Consider the following 13,880-nt stretch of genomic DNA (forward strand, 5'->3'; position numbering starts at 1 on the left):
GTAATGGAAGGGCATTTGAGACTTTGTAAATCTAGTTGCTCTAGTAATAGCGATGTGAGGTTACCGTATTTAAATATAGTGAAGTGTCCGAAGGCCAATAAGGCAGCTCTCATAAAGCGGTGGAACTAGCGCTGAGGTAGTTCCTGCGATTTCAGAAGTGAAAATCGTTGAGTTTATGAGATTTTTTGTGGAGGTGCATGTGATCGTATAAGCAAGGCATAATAAAAGCCAAAACTAACCAAACCTAACCTGTCACAGATCCGTATATGCAGGGAGTATGAGTACAAAGGAACTACCTCTGCGCTAGTTTAGCCTACTAACATAGTACATTAATCAGACTTCAGATTGGAGTACCGAATAAATACAACTGAAATAGAGACAAATTGCATTTACAAGTTATCACACGTAACTTTATGCATAATTATGATGTATAAATGCGAATACTGAAGTATTGGTACAGTAAACATAATCTAGCTAATTTATATGGTTGAAACGCCACCCTACGTGATCGGGTTAAGCGAGCCACATGGTCTGCCTATATTAAATCACGATGGCAGTGACACAGTCTATTGTTCCTAGTACTCACAGCGCTCCAAGCGGCTAGCAATTATCGCGAGAAATGCAAAAAATCATCCCAAGCTTCGCAACTGTATATACTAGACTGTGGTTAAAATCTGACGTGCGCACCACGTTGCGATACATTAACACTGTGATGCCATAGGGAGCATTCTGGGTCCGATATTATTCCAAATCTATATAAATGACCTACTTTTTAATCCACGTTTTAATAATAGTATTTTAGCTTTATTTACACACGACTCGGCATTTCTTACGTCTTCACGGAAGCCAGATGTTGCCATCAACACACTTCAATGTCACTTGTGTGACATTCAACCTTGGCTGCTAAAATGGAGAATTAAAGCAAACATATCTAAAACCCAAACAATCTTATTTAATAGGAGAAATAAATATAATAGGCCAAGAATAAATCAGACAAGGTTAGTTATAAATGGATCACAAATCGAGTGGAAAACTTCAATTAAATATCTGGGGAAAACACTGACAAACGGCTTACATTTAGGGGACATGTAGGACACAAACTCAGACTTGCCCATGCCAGAATGGTGGAGCTCTATCCAGTTCTAAACGAAAATCGGAACTTAAACATTCGTACAGTCCTAACCTGGCACAAAACTTTAACCAGGCCAGTAATAATGTATGCTTGTCGTTCTTGGGGTCACGCATCAGTTACAATTCTTAAAAAGATACAGGTTTTTCAAAACGAAGTACTGAGATTCATCACTGGACTTCCCAGAGTAACTACTGTTAAGTTAATTCATAATCAACTATTAATCTTGACGATAGAAGAATATATTTCTAATCAAGCATCCTGTATATAAGCCTACACAAAATCGTGTAACAGCTATAATCCATTAATTTCTAGGCCTACTTTGGGTAACTACAACCCAGCTTTAGATAAACATAGAAGACCTAAAAGCTTACTCCGCGTTCTACATTGGAACGACAACGTACCAGACTTAAAACAAATTGAAAACTAAACGATAAGACAACTAGACCCGCGCCGTGGCGTCGTGGTCTAAGGCATCATGCCTAGGATTCACGTTACGGAATGCGCGCTGGTTCGAGTCCTCATGGGGGATGAAATTGTCTCATGAAATTTCGGCCAGTGTATGAGACCGGTGCCCACCCAGCATCGTGATGCACTTGGGGAGCTACGATAGGTAGCGAAATCCGGTTACGCAAACCAGCTATAACGGTTGGGAGGCTCATCGTGCTAATCACACAATACCTCCATTCTGGTTGGATGATCGTCCACCTCTGCTTTGGCATGTGGCCGTGAGGCAGCAGCCGGCTGGTAGGTCTTGGCCCTTCATGGTCTTAGCGACACGGATTATTATTATTATTATTATTATTATTATTATTATTATTATTATTATTATTAAGACAACTAGACAGACATTGACTTAGACTGAATCATCGGTGATGCACTTAACAAATAACTGTATTAATATTGTTATTTCTTTGTTTCCGGGTTGTAATATTTTTATAAATTTCATGATATATCATGTATATGCCTTATTATCAACGAAGTGTAATCTACTTCCTAATACTCAAGAACAATTTATTTCTAATCAAGCCAATTATCTTGTCGTGAGTACGACAACTCATCCTGCTCAAGGTTTTCCGTGGTTTCCCTTGGATAATAAGACAAATGTCGGGATGAGACCTATAAGAAATGGGCCACGGATCTCCCAATCCCTTTTCTCTGATATTCCCACTTGCTTAGCAATTATGACAGGCTATTTCTTCTCTCCAATTATAATAAATTACTGTCAATATTTTAGCAAAGCCTAAAACTTTTAACAGGGGAATTAAATATACTATAAATTCAAAGGGCTAAAGGCTTCAAAGCTGGGTACCTGCTTTAAACGAAGTGCACTGGTATAATAATTAACATGGTGGCATGAGATAATTACTCTGATTTCCATATAAATTTCACTTTGAATCAAATGTACCCCTAGTAATAAAAAAATGCCACTCTAAAGTTCAGTGACCAAGTGAGTATTTTCAATTCCCCATATTTCAAAAATTTTCCGTTTACAGTGCCAGCACCATGGAAAATTACTTCATCAGATATGACAACACGAATGACATTTTTTGTTATTATCTAGCAGATGCAATATATCCTGATAAACAAACACTATTTTGAATTTATTGTTGTTAATATCTTTGTTTGTATATATTTTTTCTCGATTCGAATTTTTAGATCGTGTATTTCAAAACCTTATTAGGGGAGAGTTGGATAGTATCGGACATCGGGTAATATCGGACAGTGAGTTTCTTTCATCTACCACCAGATAATAGTACGTTTCTGTGATGTCGCATACAGAATCGTAACCATGTCATTCAGATACTATCATCTGGTGGTAGATGAAAGAGTCGACCTGGTTAGCGAGTTGGTATAGCGCTGGCCTTCTATGCCAAAGGTTGCGGGTTCGATCCCGGGCCAGGTTTATGGAATTTAATTGTGCTTAAATGCGACAGGCTCATGTCAGTAGATTTACTGGCATGTAAAAGAACTCCTGCGGGACAAAATTCCGGCACATCCGGCGACGCTGATATAACCTCTGCAGTTGCGAGCGTCGTTAAATAAAACATAACATTTCCAACATGTCATACTCATCCTCGTTCACAATAGCCCTGCCAAGACTCTGGAATTCGTTACCTGCTAGCATCAGGGACAGTCGAAATAAAATTGAATTAAAACGCAAACTTACTTGGTCAGTAATTGAGACTCGTTCAGACATGGTTTCTTGTAAATAGTTCTCTTAATCTATCACAAAATATTTCAATATCCGGTAATTTCATCACTATAGAATTTTGTTATTGTAGATTTAATTTGTAATTCAGTAAATACAAAAATATTCTTTGTTCTTAACTTCTATGATAAAATGTCTAGCTTTCATTAATCAGGCATTCTTGTCGTACTTTAACTTTTATTGTAATTGTAATTGTAAATTTAATATTAATTGTAATCTTGTTGTTCATGTTATAGTTGTAATCCCCTGGTAGAGGGGCAGAGAAGGCCTGACGGCCTTATCTCTACCAGGTTAAATAAATAAATACTAAATACTAATGAAAGAAACGCAATGTCCGATATTACCCGATGTCCGATACTACCCAACTCTCCCCTACCATTTTATTGACATTGTCTACAGCAAATGTAATTGATCATATTACATATAAAATGAATGTGTTTATGAAAATGTGTAGGAGAAAATTGATCTTTTCACATTTTTAAGTTATCTCACGTTAAAATAAGAATAGGAAGAAGGTTGTTGTCTACAGAATAACGCTAATCTAACTTCATGTTGATGTTTAAACTCCACACAATACTTGGATTAAGAATTGATAGAGATAACCTTTTCATTGCTCTAGAAACTCACACAGGACGGTGCGCAGTCGAAAGGAAAGATTTTATTGTCAGGTTCAACTGGAAGTCTGAAAGGAATCAGAACGAATTCCTTTCATACATCGCTGTACGGGAGAAAAGTTTCATAAAACAAATATCTTCCTTGAGAAATTGATGTTTATATTACCTTGACTTTATTGTAACAGTAGCGTATTAAGAGGATTACAATCTTTTCAGAAAGCATGGCAATAAAGTTTACTTGGGGATCATAGTTTTTTATAGACCTGCGGCAATAAGGTACGGTTCAAAAAGGAAGAAAAATATAAAAACGTATTCCTAATTTTAAACTTTATATTTTGCTCAGATATTAGAATAATGAAGGAGTCAGAGCTATAGTGAGCCAAGCGCCATATATTAAAAACGGAGGAGACAAAGGTTAAAATTAAGTGAATACTATAATTCAATGAAATATATAGCAAGTAACATAAAGTATTACTTAGTTACTTACTGGCTTTTAAGGAACCCGGATGTGCATTGCCGCCCTCACGTAAGTCCGCCATTGGTTCCTATCCTGAGCAAGATTAATCCATTCTCTATCATCATATCCCACCTCCCTTAAATCCATGTTAATATTATCTTCCCATCTACGTCTCGGCCTCCCTATAGCTCCTTTTCCTTCCGGCCTCCCAACTTTCACTCTATATGCATTTCTGGATTCGCCCATACGTGCTACATGACCTGCCTATCTCAAATGACTGGATTTAATGTTCCTAATTATGTCAGGTGAAGAATACAATGCGTGTAGTTCTATGTTGTGTAACTTCCTCCATTCTCCTGTAACTTCATCCCTAGTAGCCCCAAATATTTTCCTGAGAACCTTATTCTCAAAACCCTTAACCTATGTTCCTCTCTCAAAGTGAGAGTCCAAGTGTCACAACCATAAAGAACAACCGGTAATATAACTGTTTCATAAATTCTAACTTTCAGGGTTTTTGACAGCAGACTGGATGATAAAAGCTTCTCAACCCATATTTATTCTGTGTTTAATTTCCTCCCGAGTATCATTTATATTTGTTACTGTTGCTCCAAGATATTTGAACTTCTCCACATTTTCGAAAGATAAATTTCCAATTTTTATATTTCCATTTCGTATAATATTCTCGTCACGAGACATAATTATATACTTTGTCTTTTCAGGATTTACTTCCAAACCTATCTCTTTACTTGCTTCCTGTAAAATCCCCATGTTTTCCCTAATCGTTTGTGGATTTTCTCCTAACATATTCAAGTCATCCGCATAGACAAGCAGCTGATGTAACACATTCAATTCCAAACCCTCTCTGTTATCCTGGACTTTCCTAATGGCATATTCTAGAGCAAAGTTAAAAAGTGAAGGTGATAATGCATCTTCTTGCTTTAGCCCACAGTGAATTGGAAATGCATCTGACAGAAACTGGCCTATACGAACTCTGCTGTACGTTTCACTGAGACACATTTTAATTAATCGAATTACTTTCTTGGGAATACCAAATTCAATAAGAATATCATATAAAACTTCTCTCTTAACAGAGTCGTATGCCTTTTTAAAATCCTTGAATAACTGATGCACTGTACCCTTATACTCCCATTTTTTCTCCATTATCTGTCGAATACAAAATATCTGGTCAATAGTTGATCTATTACGCCTAAAACCACACTGATGATCCCCAATAATTTCATCTACATATGGAGTTAATCTTCTCAAAAGAATATTGGACAAAATTTTGTACGACGTCAACAAAAGTGATATTCCTCGAAAGTTACTACAGTTAGTCTTGTCCCCCTTCTTAAAGATAGGTACGATTATGAGTAACATGAAGTATACACATTGAAACTAAATGCTATGTCAGTATTCATTAAATTATGGTATTCAGTTAACTTTAACTCTTGCTTTCTCTGGTTTTGATAAATGGTGCTTAGCCCGCTATAGCTCTGAACCCTTTAATTGTTATCTTGCCGGTATTGTGGATGATGCAGATATCGAAAGTTTTTACATGCAGAGATGAGTTTAGAACAGCTTCAGTTCCAGATGTTCTGAAGTTATTTTATGTAAGTGCATGATGAGAACATAATAGAAATATCCGGGATATAAATTGAAAGTCTACGAAATAACACATGCTTCAAGACGTGTTAGGTCTTCTAGATAAATGAGATGAGGTCGTTGTCCATTGATAATTTTCCGTACTTCGATAACCGTTCCTCTTAAGGTACCTGTCTACCCTTGGGTGAATAATTTTCAATTTTTATCCAATTTTTTTAAACTCTTTTCTCCCACATTTGTTGATACAAATTTAAGGATTTTACACAACATAAACCCCTCAAATATTTAGGGGAGGGGAGGCAGAAGGTCAATATTTTAAAGCGAAAACGGAAATTTGTTTGTTATAGTTCTTGTTCCATAGCTTTTATGTTAAAACAAAATTTCTTTCGCTGTCTTATCCCTGAAGAAACACAGAACAATCTGTGAAAATAGTTTTCCCTTATCTTATCCAATTAACCGTTCACGTCTTCTGGTTTTGGAAAGTTTCATCCTGAAGCCACGGTTATATTTATTGCTTAAAATGCATTCGCATTGTTTATAATTCGTTGTAGTAACAGAACAATAATTATCTCGCACTGAAGTGGCCAAATTCAGAGCATGGTAACTGTGGACTGTAGCACAGTCTCTCCGCTGATGATAAAATAGATCGGGACCTAGAATTCGTCCTTGTTTCTGTCGTGGAAGTGGAGATTTCGTAACATCGCACATTTAAAGTGTAGTAACAATTTATTTTAGATAGCCGTTCCTAAAAGCAGATCTTTTAATAATACGTAAGAATGTTAAAAATTGGCTATCATACTTTTAACACTAGTGCGAAAATAGTACATTATGCAACGAGCCTATAATGGTAGTAATTAAGAAGCGAGGATGCGTCTTAATTACCATTATAGGCAAATTTCATACAATGTTTTATGCTCGATCATATTTCTAACTTGAAATTATTCATAAGTATTCATGTTATTGTTATGTGAGTGAATGCAATAGCCTACCTCATAAATTGTTAGATGTGCGCAGACGTGAAGGTACTGATTTTTTTTTCGGGAAACGAATGTCGACGACCTTGATATAACCTAGAGAGTAAGATAAAAATTAATCTTGATATAAACTTGAAATTGAATTCGACATTGAAAAACGAGATGACAAATTGAATTTATTTGAATATTATTTACAATTAACGCTAATTATTATAGTAGCAGAACATAACCTTCTGCGACAGTATTGAATTTCCAGCCTTCGTGACGTTTCCTTAGTTGTCTTTCGATTGCATATCCGAGAATAACCGAAAACCTGAACTTTAATGAATAGGTGTACTTTAATGACATGCGTTAAAGGAATGCTACCAGGTGTATAATTACTACATTTCGGCTTGGTCGAGCGTAAAATGTTTTAAACACTGACTTTCAATTCCTTCTCGGTTTTCTGGGTTGATTTCCAGTTAATGGGGGTGCACAATGGGCCATTTGTGCCTGACTGTTACACAGTTGAAATAAACACCCTTAAATCAGAAGAAGAAAAAGCTAAAGTCCGGGAAAGAAATTGTTGACTGAGGAATAAAGAAGTTGGTGAGCACTTTCTTCTAGAGCTCATTTCGAATGTGTCTTCACATCTGAATAAAAGCACACGCATCAATATATTTATTATATATCTGTCTTCCCACCAGCCTCTTACTTTTGCAGTGATTTTTATTTAAATTGGGTTATTTTACGACGCTGTATCAACATCTAGGTTATTTAGAGTCTGAATGAAATGAAGGTGATAATGCCGGTGAAATGAGTCCGGGGTACAGCACAGAAAAATACCCAGCATTTGCTCGTGATGGGTTGAGAGAAAAGCCCGGAAGAAACCTCAACCAGGTAACTTGCCCCGACCGGGATTCGAACTCGGGCCACTTAGTTTCGCGGCTAGACGCGCTGACCGTTTCTCCACATGTGTGGACTTTTGCAGTGAAAGACCTGCCCTTGGGCAGAACACTATGTATGAATGAATCCATTCTGTTATTCAGTATGGAATAATACGTTGGAGGTACACAAAATTGTTCTGTTTCCCCTTAATAATTGAATAACACATTTGTTTAAATAAACATATAGATTATCCAACACAAGTTATATATATGTATAAAGATTTCAAGTTTTTAAACATAACAATTGAGGTGTTTGGTGCAAAAACCAGATAAGTCCACTTTTGGTCGAAAACGAGTTAGAGTATGCATGATATATAATACGACAGTGAGCATCTTTTGGTGCAAGAACCAGAGTTGTGTGGACTTATCTGAATGAGATATGCTTAGTTGCCAACAGAGACCGTGGGTGTGTTTGGAGCAAGAATCAGACTAGTCCTGGACTTGTCTGGTTCTTGCACCAAAAGATGATAGCACAAGTGTAACAGTTGTTTCCTTTTAGTAAAATGGCTGCATGAACGAGATGTAGTGTAGCTTTGTCAGTTTATTGTTTGTTTCAAACATGTCAACTGATAATTCAAGCAGTGATAGTGATAATGGTGAACATTCAAGGATAAGAAAGCGTGATCCCAGTAAACGGAAAATAAACAGAGACAAAGTGAAAAGATTAAAGGATGAAATATTATGTCTCATGCAGCTCGTGAAATAGGCCCTGCATATAATTGTATGCGAAAATATGTTGATATATTGGACGGAGAAGAAAAAAAGGAAATAATAACCAAGTTCAACTGTCTTTTAAGTAAGAAAGCACAAGATGACTTTTGTGTGCATCCATTACACCAAGATCTATTCAACGACGAAGGCCTAGAAAAGGTGAAGATTCAGGGGTTCGTAACTTCTCATGTGCATGCAAGTTATGTGACAGGGACTTTGGCATTATTGAAAAGAAGAAAAGGCATATAAATGGATTGATTAGTCCTGACGAATGTCAATAACTTCTCAGGAAATCATCTACGTTATTTACAGTTGTTCCTGTCACACAAACCATGTTCAAATCTTCAGATACCATTTCAAACCTTTGTTTAAAGGAAACATAAAAACAAGAATTTCAATATAAAATCTCAATATAAAGTATTTCAATACAGTTCCCAGCACAAATATATATTGAAAGTCAGCCAACATCAATAGGCAACTGTTTTTTCAGGGTTCAGTTTTCTGAAGAAAACAACCAACGGAGAGCTTGGTTTCCAGAGATATTATTGTACAATGGGCCATTGCCTGTTTAAAGGGCTAAAAATATGAAGATGTGATGAAACTGGCAATGATATACTGTACATTGCTTCAGCAGACATGGGGTTCTACGAGAAAATGTATCATTCTCAAGGTAGTGCCAATTAGAGTCGGGCAGACTGCCTCATATTATCGCCCGTTCTCGGTTGCGTAATCACCGCAGTCTCGCCCAGTGCGCGAGTACCTAACGTAGCCAAATGACTCATTGATAGAGGACACGAGATTCTCTTGCTCCCGAGATTACCGATACTAGATCACTCCCGACTGTCTCGGACGTCTATGCGGGACTGTTTTACTGATAAGCAAGCAATATCGCTCGGGCCGTGCTCCTATAGGAAGCATTGGCTTATGCATTTCCCGGTTCTTTAAATATATATCATGTCGTAGCTCCTATAATACTTCATCAATCGCGCTGTAATTTTTTGGATTGATAGCTCAATGTCTAAGGAAAACATAGGAAAAAAATCGAACTGAAAATATTTTTTGGAAAGTGAGAAAAAAATATTAACTTCGATGGAGATTGATGTGTTCAGAATAGACATTTGCAACTTCACCTTTCACCTTTGAAAACTTTTTTGTTTTTCACGTTAGATGGGGGGTCAAAGCGAGAGAAATGTTGAGAAAGGATGGAAATTACTTTTAAAAGTGATGGCCACTCAAAATTTTTACTGGTTCTCGAATAACTGCGAGTTAACCTGTTAGCGCAGGACTCATGACTCAAACGTTTGTTCCGTAAAATTTGTGCGGAACTTTTCAACGCATGAAAACTCGTTATTGGACGGATAGTATTAATTGATATTTTAATAAAGATAGTTGAAAATGAGGCTATATAGTCCAAGATGGTTTACACTTTATAGTAATTAGGCTATCTTTTATAGCAACTAAATAAAAAAATTGTTTGTAACACAATGACATGAAACATGAAAATATTAAAAGCTGGTTCACAATAAACCGAGAACGGAAACGGCAACGAGAACTAGAACGGAAATATTTTTAAAATAAATGTATTTAAAGGTAAGCATTCACAATTAACTATTATGAATGCTCACATTTAATACTGTACATTTATTTTAACATTATTTCCGTTCTCGTTTCCGTTCCCGGTTTATTCTGAACCAGCCTATACTATAGAAAACTACACTTTCTATTGGTGTGCACGTTATAAATTATTGTTACAGAACAATCATTATCGTATTCTAGCCATGTTACAATATAAAATTATATAGGCCTATATGATTTACAATAATTATCCTATGTTATAGGAACGAGAATAACAAATTAAGAATTAATCAGATTTCTAATACTTGTACCTAATGATAACTTACAAGACAGTAATAAATAATAACCATCATAATAATCCTGATAATCATAATCTTAATCATCCTAATGATTACGATAATGATGATAACAGTAATACTACTAATAATAATGATATAATAATAATAATAATAATAATAATAATAATAATAATAATAATCGCTGTAGAGTAAACGGTTAGCACACCTGACTGTGAAACGATCGGCTTCCGGTTCGAATCTTGGTTGGGACAAGTTAAGACTGGTTCACAATAAACCGAGAACGGAAACGACAACGATAACGGAAATATTGTTAAAATAAATACATTTGAATGTGAGCATTCACAATTAACTTTCACGTTCCCGTTAATCTTCTCGTTAATTGTGAATGTTCACATTTAAATACATTTATTTTAACACTAGCTGTACCCGTGCGCTCCGCTGCACTTATTAGAAATAAATATAAAGTAATTACATAATTAAAATAGAACATTGGGTCCAGGGAACATTCGTGTTTGATAGAAGAATAAATCGTTTAATATGTTACTTAATTTAAATTGTATTTAAATAATTAAAATGCTATCATTTTGATCCAGAGACCACTCATTTGGTGCAAATATAACTCGTTTAACATTTTTCTAAATTAGTCTTGAATGCATCCTTTAATAAATCACTCCAAATTAATAGAGTTGATTGTGTAAAAATGTAAAAATTCACGATCTTCTATGCACTACTGCCATAGAACGAATAAATTTGTTTTTCTTCCTACTAAAAAATTTAATAGTTTGCACATAGCAGTTACGGAACAACGACGCTACAATCTGAGGCGGCGGTGGAAATGTATTGTTATTTTAAAACTCTTTTATATCCTTAAATATCAGAGCTATCAAAATTTTTCCTGGAATAAAACTTATCGAAAATCATTTTTGAAGAACCTTCTGTTATGTAACATTTTTCACAAAAATCAATAATAAGCGAGATATTTTGGTTTATTTAATTCAGGCCCCCTTACAACCGCCCTTTTAAATAAAGTATTTTGAATGCTACATAGCCTAAAATCTAAGTTACAACGAACTTAATTTATATTCAAATTTTCACTGAAATCCGTTCAGCCATTATCGCCTGAAAAGGTAACTAACATCCAGACAGACAGACAGACAGACAGACTTAAATATCAGTCCTATCAAAATTTTGCCTGGAATAAAACTTATCGGAAATCATTTTTAAAGAAATTTTTGTTATGTAACATTTTTCACAAAAATCAATAATAAGCGAGATATTTCGGTTTATTTACTTCAGGCCCCCTTATAACCCCCCTTTTAAATAAAGTATTTTGAATGTCATATATCCTAAGATCTAAGTTATAACGAACTTAATTTATGTTCCAATTTTCATCGAAATCCGTTCAGCCATTATCGTGTGAAAAGGTAACAAACATCCAGACAGACACAGACAGACAGACAGACAGACATACAAACAAAAATTTCAAAAAAGCGATTTTCGGTTTCAGGATAATTAATTAATTATATATGTTAGGACCAATTATTTTTGGAAAAGCGAAAATTACCAGAAAAATTTCGCTTACAGATTTATTATTAGTATAGATTATTTCTCGTTGTCGTTTCCGTTCCCGGTTTATTGTGAATCAGCCTTTACCTGGCTGAGGTTTCTCGTCTCAACCCATTGAGAGCAAATGCTGGGTAACTTTCGGCGCTGGACCCTGAACTCATTTCGCTGGCATTATCATCTCATTCAGACGCTAGATAGCTATAGCAGTTGATAAAGCGTCGTAAAGTAACTAATTTAATAATAATAATAATAATAATAATAATAATAATAATAATAATAATAATAACCCTCTTTTATTCTCTGTTGTTATGATAAAGCAAATATAAATGACACTCAGGAGGAAACGCAGAATAAATTTGGGGGGAAATGCCTGTTATTATTCGGTTGAGAAGCTTTTGTCACCCAGCCTGCTCTCAAAAAACTTGAAAGTTAGAATTTATAAAACAGTTACATTACCGGTTGTCCTGTATGGTGGTGAAATTTGGACTCTCACTTTGAGGAACAGAGGTTAAGGGTATTCGAGAATAAGATTCTTAGGAAGATATTTGGGGCTAAGAGGGATGGAGAATGGAGGAAGTTGCACAACGTAGAACTGCACGCATTGTACTACACCTGACATAATTAGGAATATTAAATTCAGAGGTTTGAAATGGGCAGAACATCTAGCATGTATGGGTGAATCCAGAAATGGATATAGAGTGTTAGTTGGATGGCCGGAGGGAAAGGACGTTTGGAGAGGCAGAGACGTAGATGGGAAGATAATATAAAAATGGATATGATGGTAGAGACTGAATTAATCTTGCTCAGGTTAGAGACCGATGGGGGGCTTATGTGAGAGCGGCAATGAACCTCCGGGTTCCTTAAAATGCATTTGTAAGTAATTATGATCAATTTGTGAAAGGATCTACTCTATTTCGTAATTCTGTCCTTCCTCTTGCAAAAGTGTTTCCATTTCACATGCAGCATTTTATCAGTTGGGAAACAAAAATATCTTTTGCCAGAGTCTTTGGTCCTTTATAATATAAATAAGTATTAATTATTTTATTTCGTCCTTACACAGCACAATAATTACCCATGCTGATGAAGATGCCGTTGCATAACAACGAAACATCCAGATGTGAACGCGCAATATAATAATACAGTCGTGTGTTATCCATTACTATAGCGTATACAAAACACTATCGAATGATTAAATATGCAATGTCAACGAAATGCTGATAGCGAGAAAGTATATCATAGCTCCAACCATAACGTGTTATTGTTTTAGACTAGCTTAGGATTAGGTAACGACTGAAAGTGCTGCATTATTTTGCTTCTCCAGAAAGGCAATAAGTAGTTCATTAAAACAGTGTGACTTCTGTAAGAATGTCGACAATCATAATGTGCTGTATTATTGCATACCACACTGCTGTGCCTTCTTAAATTACTTTATGAACATTAATATTTCAGAAAGAGTCACGAATTTCAGTGATGAGCGGCAATTAAGCCGGCAGTCAGTGTACGCATTTCGTAACGATAAGTCGGCCGTGCGATAACAGGCCGGGACCCGGTATTCCTCGTTCCCGAGAGTGCTAATCTCGAGATTACGATTCTCGGAACTGGCGTTATCGGCCAGCCAGTCTCGCCTACGAGACGAGCGGGAGTAAGAGGCTGTTTGCCCGACTCTAGTGCCAATGAAGCTAGTGAACATAGCTCAGATGATTCTGAATAAGAAGTTAAAGACTTATAGTGGTTGCTGTATTTCAATTAATTTTATTTCCTGTTTTCTCTATTTGATTATCAAGTTAACGCACAATATTTTCATTAACTTGTTAC

Source organism: Periplaneta americana, chromosome 10, assembly GCF_040183065.1.
Source record: "Periplaneta americana isolate PAMFEO1 chromosome 10, P.americana_PAMFEO1_priV1, whole genome shotgun sequence".
In the NCBI taxonomy this organism is placed as follows: domain Eukaryota; kingdom Metazoa; phylum Arthropoda; class Insecta; order Blattodea; family Blattidae; genus Periplaneta; species Periplaneta americana.